Here is a 27,109-nt window from a genome sequence, read left to right as displayed (position 1 = left end):
CCTGTCCAAAGCTAGTCAGCGTTTGAAAATTCTTCAGTAAAGAAAAATGACATTGCTGATGATACTTGCTCTGTGTCATATCGGCAAAGTATAGTGATGGTTTGCAAGACTTTTCCTAATGAACATAAAGTTTATCCTTAAGTTAATTATAGTAGCCATTGGCCCAAGGCCTCCTGTAGGGCAAAAGTCTACCTCGGAATCTTCATGTCAAAGATTTTTAGCAAGAAACTTTTATAAATTCTGAAAAGTTCTTCATTCTGTGTACCCCTGTGCCACATCATTAAAAAAAAATCTTTTCAAATGTATCAGTGATATCCTTGTAGTGCCAAACAATTTGTTACAATAATTACTGAACTCTTAATGATAGCTCAGACTTCTGATTTTGTGACACATTATTTCATAGATTAATTTGCTTTTATTTATTATTCATGCATAAAAGAAGAACCACTTAAGTTAAACTGCTTTATATTCATGTGTGATAATGGCTCTTGCTTTGTGTAATAGGTTGCAGCTCATGAATCTTATATCAGCATCTCCATTGGCTGATTGCTCACTGACTGTGGATTCTGCTGACCCACAAAATTGTAAGGACAGGGGGAAAAAGCAATTTGAGAGAATGAAAATTTCCAAAGGGTGGGATATAGGTCTATGTAGCTTAAAAAAATTGTAGGTAACATATTATAGTGTGTAATTATTTGATTAATATTGTAAATGCTTTTCGTTGTTTGGGACAATGAGAATGACTACAGGGACCCTTTGTGTTGAGGTGAGTTAAACTGTGTCAGAACTGAATTTTCTTAACTCCTTTGTTTGGATTTGACTTTTTTTTAAAAATAGATATCTTTTTTTTTTACATCACCTTCATTTCCAGTTATAGAAATATTTGCCTGTTTCTCCTACTCTTACCCCGATGCCTTATAACAAAGAATCAAAAAAAGAAGAAGAAAAAGTTTAGCAAAACTATTCAAACTATTAACCAAGTCTGAAAGTATATGTAACTATTCTGGATTGCAAGGAAATGATATTGACTGAAATATTGAGCAATGGATTAAACCAGAAAGTTAAAGGACAGGTTAGTGGGGCACTTGGGCTCCAGAGACTGGATGAAAAGCTGAATAGGTATGACAGGTGATAGACTCAGAATTATGAGCACAGAGAGAGGGGAGTTGAGTCCTGAGCACATGGAGTTGTTTTTTGTCCTTCATTCTCGAAGAGGACCATGACATAAGGAAGGTGACAAGTGAATTGGACTTAAGTGAGAGAGGAATGTGTGAAATTACCAGACTCACTTTCTCCTCGGGAGCCATCTGGGCCCAGTGGCATATGAATCAGGATGACTGGAGGTGGCCCAGGATGTAGTAGGGGACTTAGGCCTTTTCAAACTAAGATTTTTCCTAGGTCTCAGTTTGACTGAGCTAATGCCCATTCAGTTATTAAGGCTAGGTAAGAAATGAGGCAGAAAATAGCCTCTTTTCCCTAGTAAAAAAAATAATTAATCAATCTAGGAAGAGAAGATTTTTCAGGGTTTCTAGCCAAAAGAGAAACATTCACTCTGAGCCATTAGGGCCCAAACAATGACCAGGTGGGGCTTGGGCTGAGCAGCCTATTGTTGGTCAATCAATGGGATATAGTTAGGGACTAGTAGAAGTCCCTTTTCCCCCTCAAACTATGGGAATAATGGACCCACCATTCCCCTTGCTTTTACTCACCATCTCTTCTCCAGGGCTAAACTCAGTCATTATAACTACACAATATTCAATTTTTTTCTTGATTTTCTTTCTAAGTACATTGTGTGGTCACTGTATGTTATTTTCCTGGTTCTGTTTATTTCATTCTGTATAAGTCCATATGTTTTCCTAAATTTTTCAGAATTCTTTGTATTTGTTATTTCTTACAGTGCAAAGTCTTTCCTTTTCAATTTGTTTAACCATTCTGAAATCGTGTTAGGATTTTAAGACCAGCTATTATCTGACCTCACCCATCAACTCAAACTAGCCTCTTCTTGGGGCTGTGGGTGCCCCCAAAATACCTCAGCTTCCAGATGGAGGGAAGCTAGATCAATGATCTCTTTTGCTCCCTCCTGTCTCTAAGTTCTAGGATTCTTTCATGATGGCAAGTTTCCTATAGTGAGTCAGTAGGACAAGTAAGTTTGGGATGAGTTTGTGATTCACAGCCCAGGGCTCCAAGAATTGGCCCATATACCAAATACTAAACATAAAGAGAAAATGACTGGAAAACTTTTATGTATGAGCATAGTAATGTTCTCACCTTCTATTCTGAGAAGCCCTAGAGAAAGCCCTAACCACTGAAGCAGCTGTGTTCTGACTTGTAGAGCCACTCAGCAAAGGGATCAACTAGTTCCAGAGGGGGTTGATATATAAATCTGATGGTTCTGGAGGGAAAAAATGGGAAGAACAGATGAAGAATGCATAGCCACTCTGACAATATACCTACCCACTCTGCCTATTCTGACTACTGGCTTGTTCCAGAACAGTCCCTCACCACACAGGGCCACAGGGCTCACGGCAGACATAAGCAGGATGTACATAAACTGTTTTCCATTCTGGTAGAGTTTGAACATTAATCATAATGGTATTTAAAATCTAATGCAAATATCTCTTTTCAATTGTATATACATATATGTGTATATTGGTGTATATATGTATGTGTATATATACATATACAGGTATATCTATATATACAAATACATACCTATACCCAGCCCCTCAATTTTCCATTTGAAGAGAATGAGAAAGAAATAATGGTAAGTTAAAAAGTATTTAGAAAATGGAGAGTAACTTAAAATTCAGAAAGAAAAAAACACACAGAGAAAGGGGAATATATCTGAATGAAAGTACACAAATGATGTAGAGCTTGGATTGTCACTTAAAAAGGTTTGAATCTGCTTTTCTATTGCCAAGGCAACCAGAGCATTGTGAAACTGTATGAATAGGGAGGTAAAGTGACGACAACAGGAACATCAGAGCTCTAAATGAGGAGCACAGTTTATTTACAGATGTGGATTTAATAACACAGGAGATAAAAATAGCTGCTTTGTTCAAGCTAACTTTTGCCAGTAACCAAAAGAAAAACAGTTTTACTTTTTTGAAAATTAATTTTATTCTTCTGCCTTCTCAGAAAACCTTTGAGATGATGTCGGCACAGCCACAGCTATTTCTCTAGTGACTCTGAGTTCCCACAAATATCCTAAAGCAGGATGTGGAGGTTGTGCTCTTTGGATTGTGTACTATTTGGGTGATGGATAATTCTCATGCGTGTGGAATGATTCTATATTTATTTAAAAACCTCAGTGTGCTAAGTGTTTTACCAAAGGCTCTCTCCCGCTGTCTTTTATTTTAGATGCTTGAATTCCAATTAAGATGAGATAGACAGATTTATCACTCTTTATTTTTATGCTTTTGTAGGAAGCAGTTAATCAGAAGTGGCCTTGTGGGTAATATGTACATTTATGATGGTTTCTGAAGAAGGGAAGCCAACCTGACTATTTGATGCAGAAAATGATAGAAAGTCCAGGGAAGGCATAAAAAGCTGTCTGTGGTCATTACTGAGTTCTAAGAAGGGGTGTGGTTATGCATATATTTTCACAAAATTTACATGAGACTGCAGTATAAGTTATTGTTAAGCCATTTTCAAGTAACAACTTTCACGATTCCTTCCTGTAAAGATTCTATATTAATTTCTTTTGTCTTCTCCTCCTATTACTGTCATGAGTATGTATCTTCATTAGAAACATATGGCAGCAGAAAAGGAGTCAAAGGATGAAGCAGAGGAAGATGGTGAAAATCTTGTAATAATTTGAATGCTACTTGGACTTGTTGAGAGAACAGTATTCTAAAGAAGAATTTTATGATCAGTATAGTTGGCAACAATCAAGACTCAACGTAGACTGTCAAGTTCACTGTTAGAGAAAGATCTGGATAAGTTAGAACACTGGGTTGAATCTAATAAGAATAAATTTAATGGGAACAAGTGATTTTGGTTTAAAAGTCAACTCTACAAATACATGATAATGGAGACATGGTTGGATAACACTTTGATGAAAGACCTAGAGCTTGAACAAGCTCATTGAGTCAATAATATAAGATGGCGGCTAAAAGAAATATCATGTTATTTTGGGATGCATTAAGGAAGGGATAAATTCCAGTAATCAGAAGTTTCCCCTGTTGCTGTTGTTTGTCTTTTGTTTTCAAAGAGGACAAATGACATCCCAGGGTGGTGTCTTGAGGCGTGCATGAATTGGTTGTGAGGCAGAGTTGAACAAAGTCGTCAGCCTCCCTCTCTCTTTCAATCATTGAAATCCAGCGACAGGACAAAAGACGAGATGATTGACAATGGCCTGGAACACAGTGGATGACCTTCGCATCTTTGATGCCTGACCAAGCTTGAAGTTCTCCTCAGTGCCTGCTCCAGCCACCTGCATTGCTGTTGGAACAGATTGTTCTCATCTGCCCATTTCACCAGGGGAAGTCTTCACATGCTTGGGGTAAGACATCCCCCTACCTACCTGATTGACAGTTTTGAGGCCTGTCAGTTACCCTCAACATGTTTTAGCCCTTGTGCTGACACGGTTTTACTGCGTCTTGGAGCCACAGATAAGAATTGGGTGACTAGTTGGACACCGAAGTTGAATGAGCAGCCCTGAACAACGAGCCCTCACCCCAGAGTTGCTGGTCCTCCCTGAGCACCCATATGCCCTGTTTTCTCTGTACTCTGACTTGGTCAGCCCTGGTTTAGAGTACTATAGTCAGTTTAGCTTCCACACTCTATAAAAGACCTTGAAAAAGTGATGAGTGTACTGAGGCAGGCAAGAAGTAGGTTTGTTGTTGTTCTCATTCAGTTGTTTTACAGTCATGTCCAATTCACTATGACCTCTTTTGGGGTTCTCTTGGCAAAGATACTGGAGTGGCTTATCATTTCCTTCTTCAGCGCATTTTACAGATAAGGAAACTGAAGCAAACAGGGTGAAGTGACTTACCCAGGGTTACATAGTTAGTATGTGTCTGAGGACAGATTTGAACTCATGGACATGAGTCTTTCTGACTCAGTCCCAGAACTCCACTATGCCATCTAGCTGCCCATGTAGTTGTGGTTTGTCCTTCATTCTCAAAGAGGACCATGACATCAGGGAGATGATGCCATGACTTGCAAGTGACTTAAATTTGAGGGAGAGAGAGCTGTGCAGTCACCAGCCTCACTTTCTCCTCCAGAGCCATCTGGGTACAGTGGCCTGATATCCATCAGGATGACTGGAGATGACCCATAACAAGGAGGTGATAAGTTTAAGTCTAGGCCATATGAATATCCTTTGGAGGAACTGAGGATGTTTATTGTGGAGAAGATAAGAGTAGATGGTTGCAGAGGTGGAGTTCAGGGGGGCAAATCAACTGTCTTCAAGTATTTGAAGGATTGTCATATGGAAGAGCCTTTTGACTTGTTCTGTTGTTCACAGAGGGTAGAATTAGGAGCGATGGGTAGAAGTTGTGAAGAGGCTTATTTAGATTGCGTAGCAGGAAAATTTTCCTCACAATTAGTCATCCAAAAGCAGAATGGGCTTCCTGGGGAAGTATGTGGTTCTCTTCACCAGAGCTTTTCAAGATGAGGATGGATGACTACCTATGGGGTGTGCTGTAGAGGGGACTCTTTTTTTGGGGATGGATTAGTAGTAGGGGTATACTGAAGTCATCTCAAACTGCCCTAGAGAGCAATTGTTAAATTCTCAATGTGTTATTTAAACCTCAAAAGTTGGTAAATGCTACAAATCAGGGCTTGGTTTATTTGCTGATTATCTAGACTTAAAAAAGAAAATTAATTATTCAAATTAAACTGAAAAGTGTGTTATATATACAATTGTTTCCCCAGGGGAGCCAATTATTAAACATTTACCAGCATACTCCATTGCTGATTACTATCAGCTCTCAAACTCTGAGTCTATGATATGGCGCTTTAGCATTTACAAAGTGATTTCCTCTCAACATTACGACATTCTTAATGTATATATATACATATATATACACACACATATATATATATATAATATTATATATACAGACACATACCGTGTTTCCCCGATAATAAGACACTGTCTTATTAATTTTTTTGGACAGAAAAACACCAGAGGGCTTATTTTCAGGGGAGGGCTTATTTTAATGAACATTGACAGCAATTTTAATAAACAGGTAAATGTGAACAAAAAAATGTACCTTTATTCAATAATGATCATGTCATCTTCTTCAACAACATCGTATTAAGTGTCCATACCCTGAATTCCGTCCTGGATGTCTTGCGCCTCCATTTCCTTCAGAAGAAGTGGACCCAATCTGTCATGTCCAGCAATATAGCTCTCTTTAAATGAATATATCTTGTCCAGGTAACCTGCTCGTAGTACAGCTTGGAGCGCGGCGTGCGTTTCACCCGGGGGGGGGGGGGGACGGTGCATACAGAGGGTACCGTAATGTAGCGTGTAGTGCAGGGGATCACCTTCACTACAGTAGCAATCTCAATAGGGCTTATTTTGGGGGGAGGGCTTATTTTAGAGGAATCTTACACAGTAAGGGGAGGGCTTATTTTTGGGATAGGTCTTATTATTGGGGAAACACGGTATATATGTATATAGTATGTATAACATAATAGTGTATATATACATGTCTCCTGTATATATAGTATATTACATGAGTATTATTATTCACTTTACGGAGGAGAAAATTGAGGCTCAGAGAGGTAAAGGGACATATCCATAGTCACATAGCTCCAATATTATTCAGTATCAGAGGTGGAAATCAAAATCCAAGTCTTCTCACTCCATGGCCTGTGTTCTTCCTGTTGCCTCAACTTTTGTTCTAGATATTTACCAATAGCAGTGGGTCTGTGTCAGTGAAAGCATCATGTAGGGCCTTGTGCCCTGATAAAGCTTTTCTTTTTCTCTCCCCTTCCTTGACTCTGTCTCCTCCACCCACTTGAGACTTTCCAGTCAAGTTAGCATAAGGTCATAGCTTTAGAGCTGGAAGGAATCTTGGAGATATTCTAGTCCAAACTTTTCATTTTACAGCAGAGAAAACTGAGGCCTTTAGAATATAAATGACTTGCCTGAGGTTATACCAGTAGTAATTAGGAGAATTGGGATTTGAACCTCAGTCCTCTGACTCTACTTCCAAAGCTCTTTCCAATAACCTCTTTCCTCAAAGAACTTCTATTGGATTCATCAATCCTTGTTCCCATTTCTGCTCCATTTACCTTGTATCTTTTCTGCTCATTTCTAGCTCAGTTTTATAGACTCCCAATTAACCATAACATTGTGGAAACGTGGTATTTTAGTTAACTGCTTTTTCTGTTAACAAAGCCTTAACTAATTATTCAGTAAGACTGTCTGGAATAAGGACAAATCTGAATAGCATATAAGGAACTTGCCCTCTGTGTCTGTCTTGTAGGTGGATAGAACCGGAAACTATAAGTCAATCTACACATTTTTAGAAATATGGAAACTCATAAATCACAAGCCTTCAATCCAGGGATCAAAACTAAACAATGTCATCACATTTTGAAAGGATCTTGAAAAAAAAAACACCCATGAAATTAAAGTGGTTCCTGATGATGTTAGATAAAATGCTAAGACCTAGAGGGCAAAATAGAATTATTCTCTCTTATGCAGAAAGTCTCATAAATGCATGAGAAATAATAGATATTTAAAAAATAAATTTGATTGGAAATGTAACAATCTAGAGCTGGTTCAGAAATACAATGAGGCAATTGCAAAATACTTGTTAATATTCTCAAATACTTAAGCCTGTTAATATATGTGGGCTTAAATAGACAATGATAAAAATGCAAATCTGCATTTGCCGCTGGTTCTTTTGGCTTGTTAGCATGGTAAATAGCAGGGAAGGAACAGGTAATGCTGCTCCAGAAATGACTACACTCCCATTTTCAGTGTACAGAGACTGTATTCAGTTGAGGTACTTAATGATAAGGGCGTAATTACTAATGCCAGGGTCATATAGACTGACTACAAAATCCTGTTGTTGAGGATATCCAGTTTAGCAGTAATGAGATTAGTTTTAGCATCCCTGTTTTCCATAAAATTTAGCTCAAGTACCAAGCATGATGTAATACTTTTCTAGATCTTGCCTCCACCCCCAAATGCTGGTGCTTTCTTACCTTATCTCTTGTTTCATAGGAATCAATTAATAAACAATTAATGTGTCTACTATGTGCCAGGCATTGTAATAAGCATTGGGGATGCAAAAAGAGGCAAAAGAAAGTCCCTGCCCTCAAAAAACTCACAATCTAATGGGGGAGGAAGCACACACATACATGTCTGGTAATGTAAGCATAAAAATACATGATAAATAGGAAATAATAGAGGGAAAGCACGAGAATTAGGAGGGATTGGGAAAGGTTTCCTATTGGAAAACAAACTTAGGTGGAGATGAAGAGGAAGAACATTCCAGGAATGGGGGAGAGCCAGACAAAATGCCTGGAGCTGAGATAGAGCATCTTGACCACGGAACAATTAGAAGGCTAGTTTTTGAACTGAGGAGTACATAATGGAGAGTGAGGTGTGGAAGTCTAGAAAGGTAGGAAAAGACTAGGTTATGGAGGGTTTTGATGCAAACAAAAGATTTTGTATTAAATCTTGGGGGTTGTAGGGAGCCACTGGAGTTTGTTAAGTAGCAGGGTGATATAGTTGGAGCTGTACTTAGGAAGATCACTTTTGGGGCTGACTGGAGGATGGCTTAGAGTGGGGAGAGGCTGGAGTCGGGCATACCCACCAGTAGGCTATTGTAATAGTCCAGATAGGAGGTGATGAGAGCCTGCACCAGAATGGTGACTGTCAGAGGAGAGTGGCATATTTGAGAGAACTGCCAAGGTGAAATGAACAGACCATGGCAACAGATTAGATATAGAAGGTGGCAGACAGTGAAGAGTACAGGATAATTCCTAGTTTGCAAGCCTAGGGACTTGAAGGATGGTGTTGCCTTCTACAGTAATGAGGAAGTTAGGATTTGAGTATGGTTTAGGGAGAAAATAATGAATTTGGTTTTAGACATGTTGAATTTAAGATATCATCATGTTTGAAGTGTCTGAAAGACAGGTGGAGATTGGAGGTCAGCAAAGAGTGTGGGGTAGAATAGGTAGATTTGAGAATTGTCAGTACAGATGGTAATCGAATCCACGGAAGCTGATGAGATTACCAATTGAGGTACTATAGAAAGGAAAAAAAGAGAGGGCCCAGGACAGAACCCTTTGGGATACCTTTGGTTAGAGGGAGAGATCTGGAGGAGGGTCCAACAAAGGGAATTTAGAAATATCACTCAGATGTGTAGGAGGAAAAAGAGAAGAGAGTATAAAGGGGGAGAATGATCGACAGTGTCAAAGGCTGCAGAGAGGTCAAGGAGAATGAGGGTAAAGAAAATGCCGCTGGAGAGAGCAGTTTCAGGAGAATGATAAAGTCAGAAGTCAGATGGCAGGGAGTTAAGAAGAAAGTGAGATGAAAGACAGTGAAGGTACCTGTTGTAGACAGCCTTTTGGAGAAGTTTTGCTACAAAGGGCCGAAGAGATATAGATCTTAAAGTATATTATAAGGCAGTAATTATAAAAACTATCAAAATGTACTGGCTAAGAAATAAAAAGTTAAATCAGTGGAACAGAGTAGACATACAATTTACAGTAGCAAATAAATATAATAACCTTGTATTTGACAAGTGTAAAGATTAAAGATTTTGGAATAAGAATTCATAATTTGGAAAAAAATTTTGGGAAAACTGGAAAGCAGTAGGGCAGAAACTGGGTATAACCAATATCTTACTCCATTTAGCAAGATAAGGTCAAAATGGATACATAACTTAGATAAAAAGAGAGGTGTTTCAAGAAAATTAGAAGAACATGGAACATATTACTTATCAGACTTATGGATAGGTGAACAATTTATGAATAAACAAGAGAAAGCAAAGTTAGGTGTAAAATGTAAAATTTCAACTACATTAAATTAAAAAGTCTTGTACAAATATATTATGGTTGGATAAGGGAATTTTGGAATTCTTGAATGTGGGGGTGGTAAATTTGTGGGCGATGGAAAGATCAATGGCATGACCCCTTTTTGTGTGACTGAGACTTCATGGGAAGTGAGTAGGTTGAGGAACCGATTGTTCTATATACACATACATAATATATACATACATATAATGTATATACATCCATATATGTGTATGTATACATATGATATACATATAAATACACATCCATATACCTATACTCACATTGTGTGTGTGTGTGAGTGTGTGTGAAATTGGTCTTGATGACCTTTGAGGTCACTTTTAGCTCCAAGTCTATGATACTATGCACATGTCTTTTCCATTTGAACATATTTCCCTTCTGTTTTTAAAGCCTCACTGACCAATTCAGTGGCATTAGGTGCATTTTGTTTTTGTCTTCAGATCCTTATCACAGCAGACACTATCTTTTGGTTGGCTGAGTCATAATGTGAAAGGGATGGCCTCAGATAAACCTTCAGCATATGGAAAAAAGCAGAGTAATCTCTGTAAACTTGGGGTTTCCTTCTGTTTGCCATTGTCTATGCTCTACTAGCATGCTGAATTTCTGGGAAGAGAGCCAGGGAGGTGGTGTGTGTGTGTGTGTGTGTGTGTATGTGTGTGTGTGTGTGTGTGTGTGTGTGTGTGTGTGTGTGTGTGTGTGATGTGTCTGGGTTTCCCTTCCCTCAGGGCTCTTGTGTCTGTAGCTGTCCTTGGTATCCACTCTAGAGTTGGGGTTGAGCTTGCTGAAAGAACAATATAAGTCAGTAAGGATACTGTAATTCAGATTTAGTAATGGGATGCACATCTGAGTAAGCACTCCTAGACTCTCTCCAACTCCTGAAGTGCATGTCTGAGAGAACTTACAGATATTATAGCTTTAGTAACATTAAAGAGAGCTCTTCCTCTTCCCCTGTTCCTCTGGAGGAGCTGGAACAAGATGTTCAGAGGCTCAGAGAACAGCTGCACAACATTCAAACTGATAGCTAGAATAGTATCCTAAAAGACTGGCTATCTTCTTGTCCTGCAAGTGGAGGCATCCTCATTCCCACCTGAGCCAGCTTTGGTATCCTTACATTTGAGGGCCAGTGATAGCATATGCTGGGCTTCTTTGGATATTATGAACTATTATTGTTCCCTAATTTTTGTGAGAGATCAGGTAAAAGAAAAAACTCAAATTAATTGGGTGGCTAATTAATTGATGGAGAAAGGTAGCTTGTTGTTGGGAAATAATAGGCCTTTTAACGCTAAGATCTTAACCCAGTTATGGAAATTCCTTTGTAAACTCAATATTATAGCTTTAATGTTAAGACTTTGACAAGAAGACTCTAACCCCCTGTAACTCACATCCATTAATTTCAGCACCTGTGAACTATTTTGGGTTGAAAGGAGGTGGTATTGACTGAGATATTGAATAATGGCTTAAACCGGAATTAAAGGATAGGCTAATGGAATGCATAGGCCCCACAGAGTGGTCCAGATTAATAGATCTGACAGGGGATAGACTCAGATTATGAGCATAGACAGGGAGTGGGAACAATCAAGTACTGACTGCATATGGTTAGGGGCTAACAGGAGATCCTCTTCCCTCAAGCTATGGGGATACTATCATAGCCTCTGCTTTTGTTATGAAGTCTCTATTAGAATTCACTGTAGATAAGTATCCCTAAATTGGAAGACTCAAAGTAAGGCCTGGGGAAACATAGCTGTATGTGAATGATAGGGGAATTTATGGTTAGGCAATTAAATAAAAAAATAGCAAGGGATGGACAAATGGCTTGGCCAATGTAGCATGGAGTCTATATACAGGGAAGAAAGAAAAAGTCCAAGAAGTCATTGGCTCAGTATTTAAGTAATCATATATATATTTTCCAGACAAGTTAGAAGATGAAGAGACCCTGGCCTTGATAATACTTGTCTGTATCTATGCAAAAAAGGTGGGAATGTCCCCAGATTACATTCAAGAGGTCAGGAGAGGGTAAACCAGTTATCTCTTCACCATGGTTCTGATTACCCCACAGATCTTCTATATCCCTTCACAATGAAAAAAATCATATATTGAATGAATATGAGAAATAGGCATCCTGAGAGTACATTGATGCGGAATCCTTTTCTTCATATGCTACTTTAATACTTGCAATAAATGCTACTTTAATACTCTACTTTTCTGATCAAGACTTTTTCCTCTGGGCCCATTCATTTAGGGGAGACTCCATCCATGCTTACCTCACTCATCCCTACACTTTCTTTCCAGACTCCTCCTTACCTTCTGCCATACATTCCTCTTTCTTTCACCAATCCCCATTTTTTCCAACTCATTTTCTGTGTTGTTGTCTCCCATTGGAACATACAGTTTACAGAAGACTGAATCTAATCAATAGGGGTTAAACCATTTCCTACAGTCAGTTAATCATTGCATATTCCAGTATCATCCCAAGGTATTCATAAGTCACATATCTCTTTATCTGCCTTGTAAAAAAGATGGAATCTTATACAAATAGGGGGCTGTGCAGAAGAGGACCTTTTTGGCATTGAAGAGAATATTTATGACTGTGACCTTGCTCCCAGACTTGAGCTAAAACTGTCCTTCAGAAATTTAGAATGAGCTAAGGTTGGTGATAAGTAAAGACAACAAAAAAACAGCATCTGTTGCTATGTTTGGGACAAGAGAAAGATCAAAAAAGGGATAGGAATGCTGCTTGAAGTAGATAGGATCATAATAGCTGATGGAGAGGAGGTAGAACTACTTGACTTACTTTTTTTCCTACCCAAAAAAATAATATTTGGAATAAAATGGCATGAATAAAAATTATTGACTGGTAATCAAAAGTCAAGATAATTAAAGAGATGGTAAGAGAACACTTAGCTATCCTCAATAAGATCAAGCAGGATGAACTAATTCCCAGAGTACTGAAAAATCTGGTAGATGTTGTTACTGAGTCACTGTAACATTTGAGAATTTTGAAGAATTGAAGAGGAATTATATGACTGGGGACAAGCAAACATCCTAACATTCAAAAAATGGAAAATTGGTGAGTCACAAAGCTGAAGACTATTACTGTCGGAATGTATTGAGGGAATGAATTGTGAGCATTTAGACAGGGAAAAAGCAATGACTAAGAGGCAGCACGAGTTCATCAGGAATACATTATGTATCAGGAATACATTATACAAAACTAACCTGATTTTTTTGATAGGATTATGAGACTGGTAGATCAAGTAAATGGGATGGATGTTCAATACCTAGATTTCAGCAAGGCGTTTGACAAAGAGAGACACAGGTTCCAGGAATAGAGAGGTAATTCTTCTGAATTAAGCCCTGGGCAGCTAACATCTAGGTTCTGGGTGCCAAGCTTTAGAAAGGACATTGTTAGATTGAAGATTATACAGAGTGTCTAAGGCAACCAGAATCAAGGGATGATTCAATGTCATGCAAGATGACATCTGGATGATGGAACTAGGGATGTTTTAACCCAGAGATGTGAAGATGCCAGGGGGGTATGATAGCTATATTCAAGTATTTGAATGACTTAACTTGTGGAAGAGGGATTAGACATATTTTATTTGGTCCCAGTGGGCAGAAATGGGAGCAATGGGTAGAAGTTGCAAAGAGGCAAATTTTGAGCTCAATAGCCAAAAGAATCTTCCTCATCATTAGAACTCTCTTTGAGTGAGATAGACTACCTTGGGAAGGAGCAGCTTCCCTCTCATTGGAGATCTTCAAGCATAGTCTGGACTACAATTTCTCAGATTTTTTCAGGTATGGATTGGACTAAATGGTTTCTGAAGACTGGTTGATTTCTGCAATTCTTTAATTTTCCGTGATAATATTGTAGACAAGATGAGTGAAGCAGTTAGGTAGTACAGTAGATAGAGCGCTGGATCTAGAATCAGGAAGATTTCAAATCTCACATCAGACCTTCCCAGTTTTGTGACATTGGGCAAGTCAATTAACTTCTATTTACCTTAGTTTCTTCATCTGTAAAATGACCTTTTGATAGGAATGTTGGTTCCTCTTTAGGTGTGTGCAAGATGACATCTGACGTTCCATGTTTTTTTTGTTTCTGTGATGATTCTGTAATTCTAATTCATCCATATGCAATTTGAGTAAGAATCCTGTAACTACTTTCCATACTCTAGGACTACATATGAGAGTCTGAAGCATTACATGGCTAACCTAATATACCTAAAATAGCATTTGAGTCATTCTGCCCTCCTTCCCCCATATCCCTATTTAAACCATGTTATATAGCTTGAAAGCATAATGCTTCATAAGTTTTTGGGAAAATACAAGTAAGTAGCTAGTCACTTAAAACATTTAGTGAGTGACTCCCAAATATGAGATACTTTGCCAAGTACTGTGTATAGTTGAATATGACTCTTGGTTAATCTAACCTAAACCTTTAGGCTTCCCCTGAACAACAACAACAAAAAAATAAGGGGAACAAGAGGAAAAAAAATTCTGTTATATATATTTCAACCATAAGCTTTCCCATACATACTTAATGACCCTTGATGACTATCATTAAATTCTGAAATTTTTTTTTAAAGCAATCGGGGTTAAGTAACTTGCTCAAGGTTACACAGCCAGTTATTTCCGGGTGTGGTGCTGAGTATCTGAGCCCGGATTTGATCCAGGTCATCCTGACACTGGAGCCAGTGCTCCTACTCGCTGAGCCACCTGGCCGCCCCCAATTCTGAAATTTTTGATAAAGCTGAAGATCCTAGGGTAAGGTAGATAGCTATGCAGGGGAAAAGCATTGCTCCCCAGACTGTTTACAGTTGGTAATTACCACTCTTTCTCCTCCCTTCTCATGCACACATACACTACAAAATGTGTTCTTGACTGTTCAATTACTATGGTTGGGATCTGTTGTTTGGGTGTGCTTATCCTGTAGCATGGAGTACTTATTGGATGAATGAAGTAGAACCTGGGTGCCTTTGTGGTGAAGTGTGAAAAGGCTATTGAATAGAGGAAGTTATGTCAGTGAAAGAGTGAGAATGAGAATTAACATACGAATGGAACTGGTGTTCATCCCAGAAATGAATATAAAGCTAGAAAGAGTCCCAGCAGGAAGCCTTAGAATTAATTTTGTATTGGGTGGATAGAGAGTAGGTTCTTGGGCTAGGCAAGAGACAAGTGATTCTGGGCTAGGTAACTTGCTTAGAGAGTACTCAGCCCTAGGCCAATTCCCATGAGGTGATATCATTTTTTTTTAAGGAGCTATGATGATAAAGTTTTTGCAGACAGAAGTATCTCATTGGTTGAGCCCCAATGATCTCTTCACAGGAAAAGAGGATTCAGTAGATCTAGAGTCGAGTTGTGAATAAAATAGTAGCAGTGGGAGATGTTTGTGAGTGTGTATGCATGTGAGCGTGCACATGTATATATTTGTGAGCTCTTGTCTTTTATCTGAAACATTAGGGAGTTACATAAGAAAAATGGCATGTCAGGCTCATTAGACAATAAAGGGGAGATTCCAGTTGGCCCCCAAACTCTATTTCTGTGTGACAAAAATAGATTTCATTGATTTTAATCTCTTGAAGAGACTGAGTGGTAGTTTCTAAATTTTTTTTTTTTTGCTTTTTGGAGGGGCAATTGGGGTTAAGTGACTTGCTGGAAGTCACACGCCTAGCTAAGTGTTAAGTGTCTGAGGCCTGATTTAAACTCAGGTCCTCCTGACTCTAGAACCAGTGCTCTATTCACTGTGCCACCTAGCTGCCCCCAAATGTTTTTTTTTTTTAAATACTTATGATTAACTGGACCTGTTACTAAAAATACATATTAAGATACATTTTGCTTTCATTAATAAGAAACAAGGGCTGCTCAATCAAAATGCAGAATGAGATTGTTTCTGTTATTTATGACTCATGGCTTCATTCTCCTCTTCCTCTTCCTCCTTCTCCTCCTCATAGAACACAGAGGGGGCAACAGAGTATAGTTGAAGGAGGGAATCTGAAGTATTGAGTTCAATTCCATCTCTGTCACTTGTTACCTGTGTGACTGTAGACACATTATTAATCTTCTCAATCTGAGTTGCCTTGGTAGGAGATTGAAGGCATTAAACTAGATGACCTTTAAGGTCCTTTTCAGCTTTAAGTGCCTGATTTTATGGTAACTTACTCAGGCTTAATGATGATAGTTTGAAAATTGTTTCACAAACAGAGCCTATTGATTTGTTATTAAAATTGCAAAAAAATCCAAACAAACAAACCACCCATCCTAATTTTTACCAAACAAAATTATGGATTTTTGCATTTGTGTATTTTTCATTAACTTATTGCCCTGTACTTTTTGTCATTGTAAGAAAATACTTACTTCTTCTCAGCTCCCCCACCTCCCATTCTTCTTACCTACTTGTCCCTGGTTTATTGTGTTTTCTAATTGTCTGAAACCTAGGTGTATATGCCTATATGTGAATTGGCTTTAAGGGAGGTCATGAAAAATCTAATCTGATCAATGCAAAGAACAAGTATGAATTCAAAGGACTGAGGATAATCCATGATACCAACTGCCTGCCAGGAAAGTGATAAATTCAAGATGCAGAACAAGACATACAATTTTGAACACAGATGATGTGGGGATTTCTTTTGCTTGACTATGCATGTTTGTTACAAAAGTTTTGGCTTTCAATTTGGAGGGAGAGGATAGCTATTGATATGGTTGCTGAAAGAAAAAAGAAAGAAAAGAGGGTCACTGAAGCCTTTAAAAAAATGTACAGAAGAGAGCAGAGCACAGGCTAGAAGAAAGCCTAGATTAGCAGGATAGCTTTGAAAGTTACATGCTGAATGTTTTATACTCTTAAAAAGAAAAGCATGTTTAATATAATTAAGATTCACATTTTCATGGACAATCTTCAGAACATAAAAATGTTCTACTTTGTAGACAGAAATGTTAATTTTATTTGGTATTTGGTAAATTCAGAAAAAAAAACTAAAATAATGTGTATTGCCTCAATTCGTACATTGTAATGGAAATACAAATTTAAAGATCTTCCCTGCCCGTAGGCCCTTTGATAGGCTTAAGAGACTCTGAGAACCTTCCTTGATTTGAAAATATACTCTGCCTCCTAATAGGCTGAATGTGGTCACATGGAGCCTGTGGCAGGAGGCTTGGTTTTCAGGAATGCCCACACCTTGATGCTGTGTGATTGGACAGTGGGTCAAGAGGGTGGTTACATTCTCTGACCCAGGAGAAGGCTATATAATCCCTGATGTAAGGCTTTGCTTTGGGGCTCACTTTGAGAAGTGTTGTGTGATTTTATCAGATGAGACAATGGGAAGCTGTTGTTGAGAGCCCCCTGGCTTTGAAAAACCCAGATGTTGATTTGGTATGGATGTAATGGTTGGACAGTTTGGAAACCTGTCTACTTGATCTGTTTCTCTGTCTTGATAATTCTGTCTGTATACTCTGAAGTTCAGGGTGCTGACCTTTTTCTCCTGAACTAGGTGAATGATACATATTTGACTGATTAAAGTAAGCTTGTTAACCAATTTTGAGTTGCTTTTCTTTAACAAAGCAGATCTAAGAACCTGTTTTGGCAGCCACCCTGGGGATGCTGGGGTGCTTGCTGATACATACATACAGTTGGATAAGCAACACCTTGATTTAGTACTTGTGTGTGCATATGTGTGCATGTGTGTATGTGTGTTTACATGCCCATCTTGGGTAGGCAATGTGGATGAAGAATGTGCTGGGCTCAAAGTTAAAACATTTTCAAACAGTTTGTTGCTTCAAAAGCCCATCTTTTTAATACCAGCATTCTTTCAGTGTTGCTATAAAGCTATCAGTCATTGTATACATGATCTCAGAAGAATAAAAATTTCAGGGGACCCAAAAGGTAATGGAAAAATTCATGGTGGGAGTAAGTAGACTTCATATAGCACATTACCAATCATAACTTGTATTCAGTGAGTAGTGTAAAAACCATCAAGGGCAGATATGAGTTGAAAAGATGTGGGCTGCTCACATAATGAGAGTGAGGAATAGCAGATGGACAGTTAGAGTGTTGCACTCATATCTATGAAATGTTAAAAGAACCAGAGAGTGGGAGATAAATTCTTTATTAAGGGTTTCAAGGAAGAGGAGAACGAGAATTACCAAAGACGAGAAGTCTCACATGGGTTATAATTGGTGATCTCAAATACAGCAAAGTAGTGGAAAAGAATCAGAATGGAGGGACTCATGTATTTCTACTTGACAAATGCTCTGTGAGATCTAGCTCTCTACTTAAGGAGATTCCTTCCCATAGATAAAGATTTAGCTGCTGAAAGTTAATTAATAGAAGACAAACCACAGAATCTGAGTTCTGGAAACAACTTTAGAGAACATCTCTATGCCTCATTTTTCAGATGAGGAGACTAAAGTCTGGAGAAGTGGCATGCCATTTTTTTTCTTTTTCTTTTCCATTTTTTGTGGCAATTTTTTTGCCACCTGAATATCTTTCTTTGTATTTGCCAGCTTGCCAACTGCCAGCTTATTTTTTTCTTTGCTAATTTTGACATTTGGGCCTAGAAGTTAAAGCTCAAACTTCATTGTTTTGAGTTCCCCAAACCTCTTCATGTCTGATGCAGGTGTGGGTGTGGTGCATCGTGTTTGTTATTCACTCTGATCCCTTTGGTAAATAACCTTGAACTTTACTCCCACCTCCACTAACATTAATTTGGGGGTTCATATTCACATTCAGATTCCTCCCCCATGTTCTTGTTCTCCACCCCCTTTCCCTTCCCCTTCTCTGACTTGACTGCGTGTCTCCTGTACCACATGGGGAAATTCAGGGAATATTGCATCATTTAAACAGGGAAAGCAAACAGGAATCTTTATTTTAATTTGTTTTTTAGATTTTAGCATTTTCTTCTGATATGAATTTTATAGACAAAAGGGCTTTGTGAAAAATGTGGCAGTATGTTTTTTTTTTCATATTCTCTTGTTCATTTTGCCAGATTAATGTGAAGGTTGCCATGGATTGTTCAAGGAGAAACTGTTAAAAGCTGATTTGCATTAGTTGCTAGAGTTGAATAGGTGGGAGTTGAAATAGAGTCAGTTTGTTGTGATTCTTGCTGTGCTGCGGAGACTGAAGGAAGGTTTCTCCTATGCATCAGTAGGATGATAAGCTAGCTATGTTCTCACATCATATTTTCACCAATTCCTAAAATCACTGAATAATTTTTGCCACTTAAAAAGTGTATTTTGAAAAATAAAAAGAGGCAAAATGGAACAACAGAAAGAGTCAAGCCTCAGAGTCAAGAAGACGGGTTCTAGTGCTGCCTCTGATACAGTTGACCTCTCAGTGGCCCAGGCAGCTCTCTAAACCTGTAAGGCACAAGGGATGTGAAGATCTCCATGCATGGAGGGGGTTTTGGCCCTGGGAGCAACCTACACTGATGAACTCACTAATCCAGACTTTAAAACAAGGGAAAGAAAGTAAAGCATGCATGTGATTCTAAGATGAAGTCTATCAGGTCTTAAAAAAGAAGAACAAGAAGGGAAGGGGTCACAGGCAGCTCCACAATGACACTTGCCCAGTGTGCACTTCATTTATAGGTGTAGATTATGGCATGAATATGTCTATGCAATCGATAAAGTTGATATTGAACCCCTTCTTTTAAACTTTTCATCTCAGGACCCACATATAGTTAGTTTTCTGCAAAGGAACTCATCTGATTTTGGCCAATCCTAACTAGGATGATGCTGAATAATGGTTAAAAAAATACTCCCCACTCTTACTAAGTTTGATAATATAATGGGACATTTAGAACTGTAGGTATTTTAGGGAGAATGCCCTATATTCAATCTTAGAAATCTCATCAGGACAAGTTAATAGGATTGTTCTAGCAGAACAGTGGCCAAGAATAGGGAAAGAAGTAGATTTTAAGACGCCAGGGCATATGTACCACTCACAGCTAAGAACCTCAGCACGTTAACTGTAAGGCCAATTTGGCTTGGATGTTATGCCTGTTGTATCAATTAGTCAATCAATAGGTATTTACTAAATGCTCCCTACAATGTGTGTTAGGCACAGTGTAAGGTTACAAAGGATAACAAGAATAAGGATATAAAACCAAGAATGAAACACTCCCTGCTGCAGGTTGCTTACACTCTGTGAAGGGGAAGGAGAGAGACACTTCACATAATTTACCACCGTGCATGGCAGGCAAATAGAAAAAAAAAAACTAGTGGAAGGATAGAAATAATTTGCTAGACTATATGCCTTCAGTTGGTGAGAAGGGTATACGGTATAGTGAATAGGGCGCTGGACTTGGTGTCAGGAAGGCCTGGGTTCAAATCCTGTCTCAGGCTCTTACTATTTTGGTGACTCTGGGCAAGTCACTTAACCTCTCTATCTCTGTGGCCTATTCTGTAAAACAAGAGGGTGGTCTCTAAAATTCCTTCTTTCTCTAAATCTTTGATCTTATGATTCTCTTTGCCCCAGGGTGTTCAGTTAGCAGTAATTATTCTGGGAACCATCATGGTACACTGAAACCCATGGTATAAAAGAATTCCATCCACATTAGAATTCATTTTGAGATTCTCACCCCAATTTTCCTCTAGAAAATTGATTGCTGTGTATTACTTCATGATTGCTTTTCTAGTCCTAACTTTCCTTTACAAAATCTATCCGGTGATGAGTTAACAGCTTTCTTTTAAAAAAGTTCTGGGATGATATTGTTAAATCTATTTGTTCTTTATGTTTGGTCTTGTCTGTTAAAATAGCTAGGTGATGGAAAAGCAAACTTAAGTCTGTGCTTCAGCTGATTAAACCCCTCAAGAGGAAACAGAGCACTGCCTATTTGTGTCTGCCCCAGGGAATAACTGAACATGATGGAGTAGAGGATGTGAATGGCTTGCTCTTGACCTGACACAACAGGTTTTGTATAATGTGAGCTGGTGTCTCAGGGGCTCCTGACTTGCCCTGTTTTATAAATCTAGGTCTAATACTATTTACAACTAAGTGACTTTGGTGTCTTGATAGGTTTTACTTTTCTTCTACTTTAGCATTGTCGGTTTTATGGACATTGATTTCTGCTGTTCTAAGGAAGGACTTCGACTGAAGCGGGGGTGAGTGTGCCCTGTTTGCATCTCTTAGACACAGAATGATATTTTTTCTCCTTCATTCCTTTGTTTCGAGAAATTCTGACTTCAGATAATTCACTTTCAGCATCAACTAAGTATATCAGCTTGAAAGAGTAGCACTTTAATGCATATTCACATCAGCAGAATGCAAAGTGGTATATAATATTAGATTTAAAGGGGGAAGTGACTGTCGAGACTACCTCCCACTCTCTGGTCTGAGAGTTTCCCAATCTGTAAAATGGTCACACAGCTCATGAGTGTCAAAGACAGAATTTGAACCCAGATCTTCCTGCCTTCATTTCTGCCACTTTAATGGCTACACTGTGCTGTTTATTTTGACTTGTTTCTTCATGCTTCCACACTTGACCCTATCTAATAATTTTTTTTTTAATGAGCAACTGGGGTTAAGTAACTTGCTCAAGGTTACATGGCCAGTTATTTCTGGGTGTAGTGCTAAGTGTTGGAGTCTGGATTTGATCCCCAGGTCTTCCCGACACTGGAGCTGGTGCTCTTACTCGCTGTGCTACCTGGCCGCCCCGACCCTATCTAATAATTACCAAGGGGCACAGAAGACTTGGGAGCCTCAAATTTTCCAGGGCTATAGTTTCCCTCAGAGCAATTGTAGCTGTTTTCTTGTTATTTTATATTTTTAATCCTCATCTTCAAAGAAGCTGCAGAGGACAATATTTCATAAGGGATAGTAAGTTACCATAACTGTGAACTGTGAGTAAACCTTTATGTTTTGTGATTTATCATTCTATAGATATGGTATTTTCTGAGATGAAACTCCCTCTACCAATTCAGAACTGCAGCCCTCTTTCTGCCATTAATAGTCTTAAATGAGAGTTACCTAGGGCGCTGAAAGGTAAGGGGACTTGTCTAGGCTCACACTAGGAAGCAACGCTTGAATTCAGGTCTCCCTGACTGACTGGGCCATTATTAATCGTACCACAGTGCTTCCAACTTTAATTTCCAAGCTTACTTTTAGTATTGCAAAATGCTACTATTTATAATTGAAATTTTCCCCAAAATGGGATTGCCTCAGTTCAGAGACCTAATTATCTACCCCAAATTTGTCAAGGAAGATTTCCTAATATCAGAATGAGGCACAGAGTCATTTTTCTGCAAGAGCTAATATAAAATCAAAAGTAAGCTTCTTCATTTGGGGATTTATTTATATGATATTGAAATAAGAAATGCAGGCCTTTAGAAAATAGAATGGTCCCTCCTATTCCTACCCAACATATGAATTCAATTTAGCCCCTGAAGGCTTGGAGTAGTTTTCTGAAGCCCCAGGAGAAGACAGGTGTCTCCAGTATAGGGGTATGCTGGACAGCTTTTACCGGCTTGGGAGAGCCATTGTTAAATATTCACTATGTGCATTTGCACCTTAAGATTTGCCTTAGTTATTGTTCTGTTGATTATCTAGACTTAAGTTTCAATAATGCAGATTATATTTAAAGGCATGAATACTTTTTTTTTTTTTTACATTTACCTCCATACCCCAGTCTTGCTCTATAAACATTGCTTGACCTCCAGTGGAAGCTCAGGCAACAGAAGTTACCACCATATGGGATACCTGGTTAACTGTATGCTATATAATAATAGCTTATATTTATAAATTTCTTTAAGGTTTGTAAAATGCTTTATTTACAACCATTTTCTCATTGGAGCCTCTCCTCCAAAGGGATATATCAGATTACCTTATTATTTAAACAAATGTATAGTTTTCAGCTCATTTATTCATGTCTCTTAATACTCCAGATATGAGGAAAAGAATGCCAGTCATAAGATCCTTCCCTCAAATAATTATTCTAGAGGCAGGATTTGAAACCAATTCTTCTTGACTTTCAAGTTAGACCATTATCAACTCTCTCTTCAAAGGCCTACATAGTTTATCAAAACAAAAACCAAACAACAACAAACACATCAACTTTTGCATAGAAAAATGCTATAACTGATCCACCACGAAGACTGTGTTAACTTAACCTTATGTTTCCCATATCAGTGATGGGTTTGCATAGATTCATTCATACTCCCTTCCTCTGTCCCCCTTGTAACCACTGGCACAATTGGGTATGAGATTGGTAATCAAGGTTTCAATGGCAGTGTGGTCAGGATGCAGTGATGCTAATTGGCTCTTAAAGGTAAATTGGGCTCATGACTTTTGCTTTCCCATTGGCTCCTTCTAACCAATAAGATGGAAGAAATCCTCTGTGGCATCCACCCCATGTAAATGTGGACTATTATTGGATAATGATTGCCTCATAGGTGTGAAAGGGATTGAAAGTCATTTAAAGAAATGAAATTTTTTTCAACAAAGAAATATTGATTTTCTCTCCTTCAACTATTAAGCAAAACAAATTCTCACTTTGTCTAAAAAACTTCTCGTTCTGTACCCTGAGTCCCTCACCTTTCTGTCAGAAGGTATTAAGTATGCTTCAATGACTGCAAGAAGTCCTTTGGAATCATGATTTTTTCATTGCATTGATCAGAGTTCTTATGTCTTTCAAAGTTGTTTATTTTCATTTTGTTATTATTTTATAAATTGTTTTCCTAGTTCTTCTTACTTCACTGGGCATTAACACCTACAAACCTTCCCAGGTTTTTATGAAACTATTCCTTTCATCATTTCTTATGGTTCCATAGTATCCATTACACAACATTATTTGTTCAGCCACTCCCCAGTTGATAGGAGCATCCTTAATTTCCAGGTCTTTACTCTTAGAAAAAAGAGCTGCTGTAAATATTATTATATGGATACTCCCCCTCTCCTTTCTTTATTCCTTTCCAGCCTCCACATGAAACTCTTCAGACTTCCATCACCATGTCACAGAAACCTTCTCATATTAGCAATTCACTTTGCCCCTGGCCTCTTCATACTGAAGTACACTTTGTTTCTGTGATACTTTCCTCTGATTGTCTGTTTCTTCCAGACCCTCCATTTTGAGTAAATTTCCCAGACCAGTCATATCTTCCTCTTTGGGCTTTACTCTTGACTCTCTGGACTTTCTCTGCCATGTCCCTATACAGGTACCTTCTTTCTCCTACCCCCAACCCACTTTTCAGCTTCTTTTTATTTGCTGTTTTCTCTCATTCACATGTAAGCTCTTTTAGGACAGGGGTCATTTTAATATTTGCTTATATTTGTATTCTCAGTGCTTAGCACAGTGCCTCAAACACAGTAAGAGTTTAACAAATGCTTGTTTACTTGACTCAACTTTCTTTGGTCTCTTTGGGGATATAAACCTATTAGAGGTATTTTTAGATAAAAGGGTGTGCACAGTTTAATGACTTTTGGGGCATAGTTTCCAAATTGCTTTTCAGAATGACAGCATGAATCCATAGCAACACCAACAGTGCATTCATGTGCCTAGTTTCCCACAGTCCCTCCCACATTTGTTTTCCTTTTTTTTTTGTCAACTTTGTCAATGGATAGATATGAGGTATAACCTCAGAATTGCTTTAATTTGAATTTCTCTAATTATTAGTGATTTGGAGAATTTTACAATATTGAAGCTCACTTTTCTATAAGAAATGCAATCCTTGTGTTTGCATCCTTATGGAGCATTTTTTTCGTGTTCTATTTCTTCATTGGTCTCAAGTAGGATCTGTTCTATCTTTGTTCCTAAAGAAGTTCTTGTATTCATGAAACAAGATATGAGTCAAGCTTTGGACTTTTGCTACTAGAAATACTTTACTAAGATTCTAATTACTCTTTATGGTATGATATAAAAAGCAAAAAGACTCGGGTGAGAATAATAACTGGGAGTCTGAATTCTACTTTTGGCACTGATGGGACTGTCTTTTGTTTCAATATCATTTGTGTTGTATTATATGACTTTTAACACAATTTCTTGGTTTCAGTTCTTCAGGGGGAAAATAGTATTGTAATATTTTGTACATGAGCGGAGATATTACTTTTTCATATTTACTGGATGAAGGGTGTCACATAAATATGACACATATTCTGATCTTTTGGTCCATTCAATGATGAAAGGAGTGCTGGAGTTAGATGTGGCTTGTGGCTGGTGTCCAAGCTACTGCCCAGTATAGTTTTGCTATTAAGAAGTATAATTGTGGATGCCATAATTAATACTTCAGAAATTAAATTATTATAATTATCATCAAGAGTATTATTTAACATCTCAACTGCTTATGGTGTTGTAGGCCTACATATAATATGTTGAACAGATGGCCCTTGTCTTATAGGAGACCACAATCTGAATTCATGTAGGCAGACATTTTAAAGATACTTAGACAAAGGAACAAGCTTCACAAAAATACATAAATTAAATAGTAAAGAAAATATTTTCATTATGTAAAAGTGTTGACAATTTGATAGGAATTTTACTGTATAGTTTTAGACTGGAAGTTCTTAACCAATTTTGTGTGTGTGTCCTGTACCCTTTGGGCAACCTGGTGAAGCCTTTGGATTCTGTCTCAGAATAACGTGTTTAAATGCATACAATAAAATACATAGGATTTCAAAGGTTAGTGAAAATAAAAATGTCATTTTCCCCTATCCTCATTCATGGATCCCATGCAATCTATGCATGGATTCCTTGGCGGGCATCCATGGACCTCAGTTAAGAACTCTTGCTTAAGACTGAAATTTGGGGCCCAGGATAGCACAAAATACTTTTACCCCCAAAATAGTATCACTCCTAATAGTGATAATTCCAATTTCTATAGTGTTTTAAGACTCACAAAGCACTTTTTTGGTAGCTCTGTGAGGTATTTATCTCTATTAGACAAATGAGACAACAGGCTCAGACACTGGCCCACGATGGTTAAGAGTCAGTCAGAATTCTAACCCAGACCTCCTGACTGCAAGTCTAGTGATCTTAACTTCATTAGACCATAGTCCTTGCCAACTAGGGGTCTTGAAAAAGCAAGGATTATTGTCCTTCCCAGTTTCTGGTCAGAGATAGTAAATAAGGAAAACATGATTAAATTCCATTATTAAGCAAACCCCCTGCTTTATTGGCATGTTTGTCAGTTAGTCAAGGATTTATTAAGTGCTTACTATGTTCGAGGCACCAGGCTAAGCACTAGTGATAAACATTCAAGTAAAAAGAAAGACAGTTTGATGGGACAGCTAGGTGGTGCAGTGAATAGAGCACCAGTCCTGGAATCAGGAGGACCTGAGTTCAAATCCAGCCTCAGACACTTGATGCACTTATTAGTTGTGTGATCCTGGACAAGTCACTTAACCCCAATTGCCTTGTCTTCCCAAACCCTCAAAAAAAAAAGACAGTTCCTGTCCTCAAGGAGCTTACATATATTCATGCTTTTATTTCTCCCTTTTCCCTTTCCCTCCTCAAAAGAGTTTTACTTTTGAATACTGCCTCCCTCAATCTTCCCTCTCTTCTATCAGCCCTTTCCCTTTTCTTTCCCTTTTCCCATACTACTTCTTTCCATCCTTCTAACCACCCCCTCCCTTTTCTTTCCTCTTTCCCCTTTCCCCTTTTACTGACTATAGGGCAAGTTAGATTTCTATACCTGAGTCTGTTATTCCCTCCTTGTACCAAAATTTGATGAGAGTAAAGTTCAAACAATACTCATCTCCCTACCTTCTTTCCTTTTACTATAATATGTTTTTTGTGCCTCTTCATGTGATGTAATTTACCCTTTTCTATCTCCTCCTTTCCTCTTCTCCCATACAATCCTTTTCACCCCTTAATTAGGTTTCTTTTCATCACATTAGTTAATTTATACACACATCCTCTGTCTATGTATATCCCTTTTAAATGTCCTAATAAAGATATAATTCTCAAGATGTACATCTTCCCATGTAGGGGTGTAAACAGTTTGCCCTTTTTGAATAACATATTTGTTTTTTTCTTTCCTGTTTACCTTTTCATGACTCTCTTGAGTCTCGAATTTGAAGATCAAATTTTCCACTGAGCTCTGACCTTTTCATCAGGAAGATCTGGAAGCCTCCTTTTTCATTGAATGTCCATCTCCTTGCCTGAAAGATTATGCT

The sequence above is a fragment of the Petaurus breviceps genome, unplaced genomic scaffold (assembly GCF_028583685.1).
Source record: "Petaurus breviceps papuanus isolate PSGF00001 unplaced genomic scaffold, PetGlider_PUasm1.0 91133, whole genome shotgun sequence".
In the NCBI taxonomy this organism is placed as follows: Eukaryota; Metazoa; Chordata; class Mammalia; order Diprotodontia; family Petauridae; genus Petaurus; species Petaurus breviceps.
The sequence above is the reverse complement of the archived record's forward strand: the minus strand, read 5'-3'. Positions refer to the sequence as shown.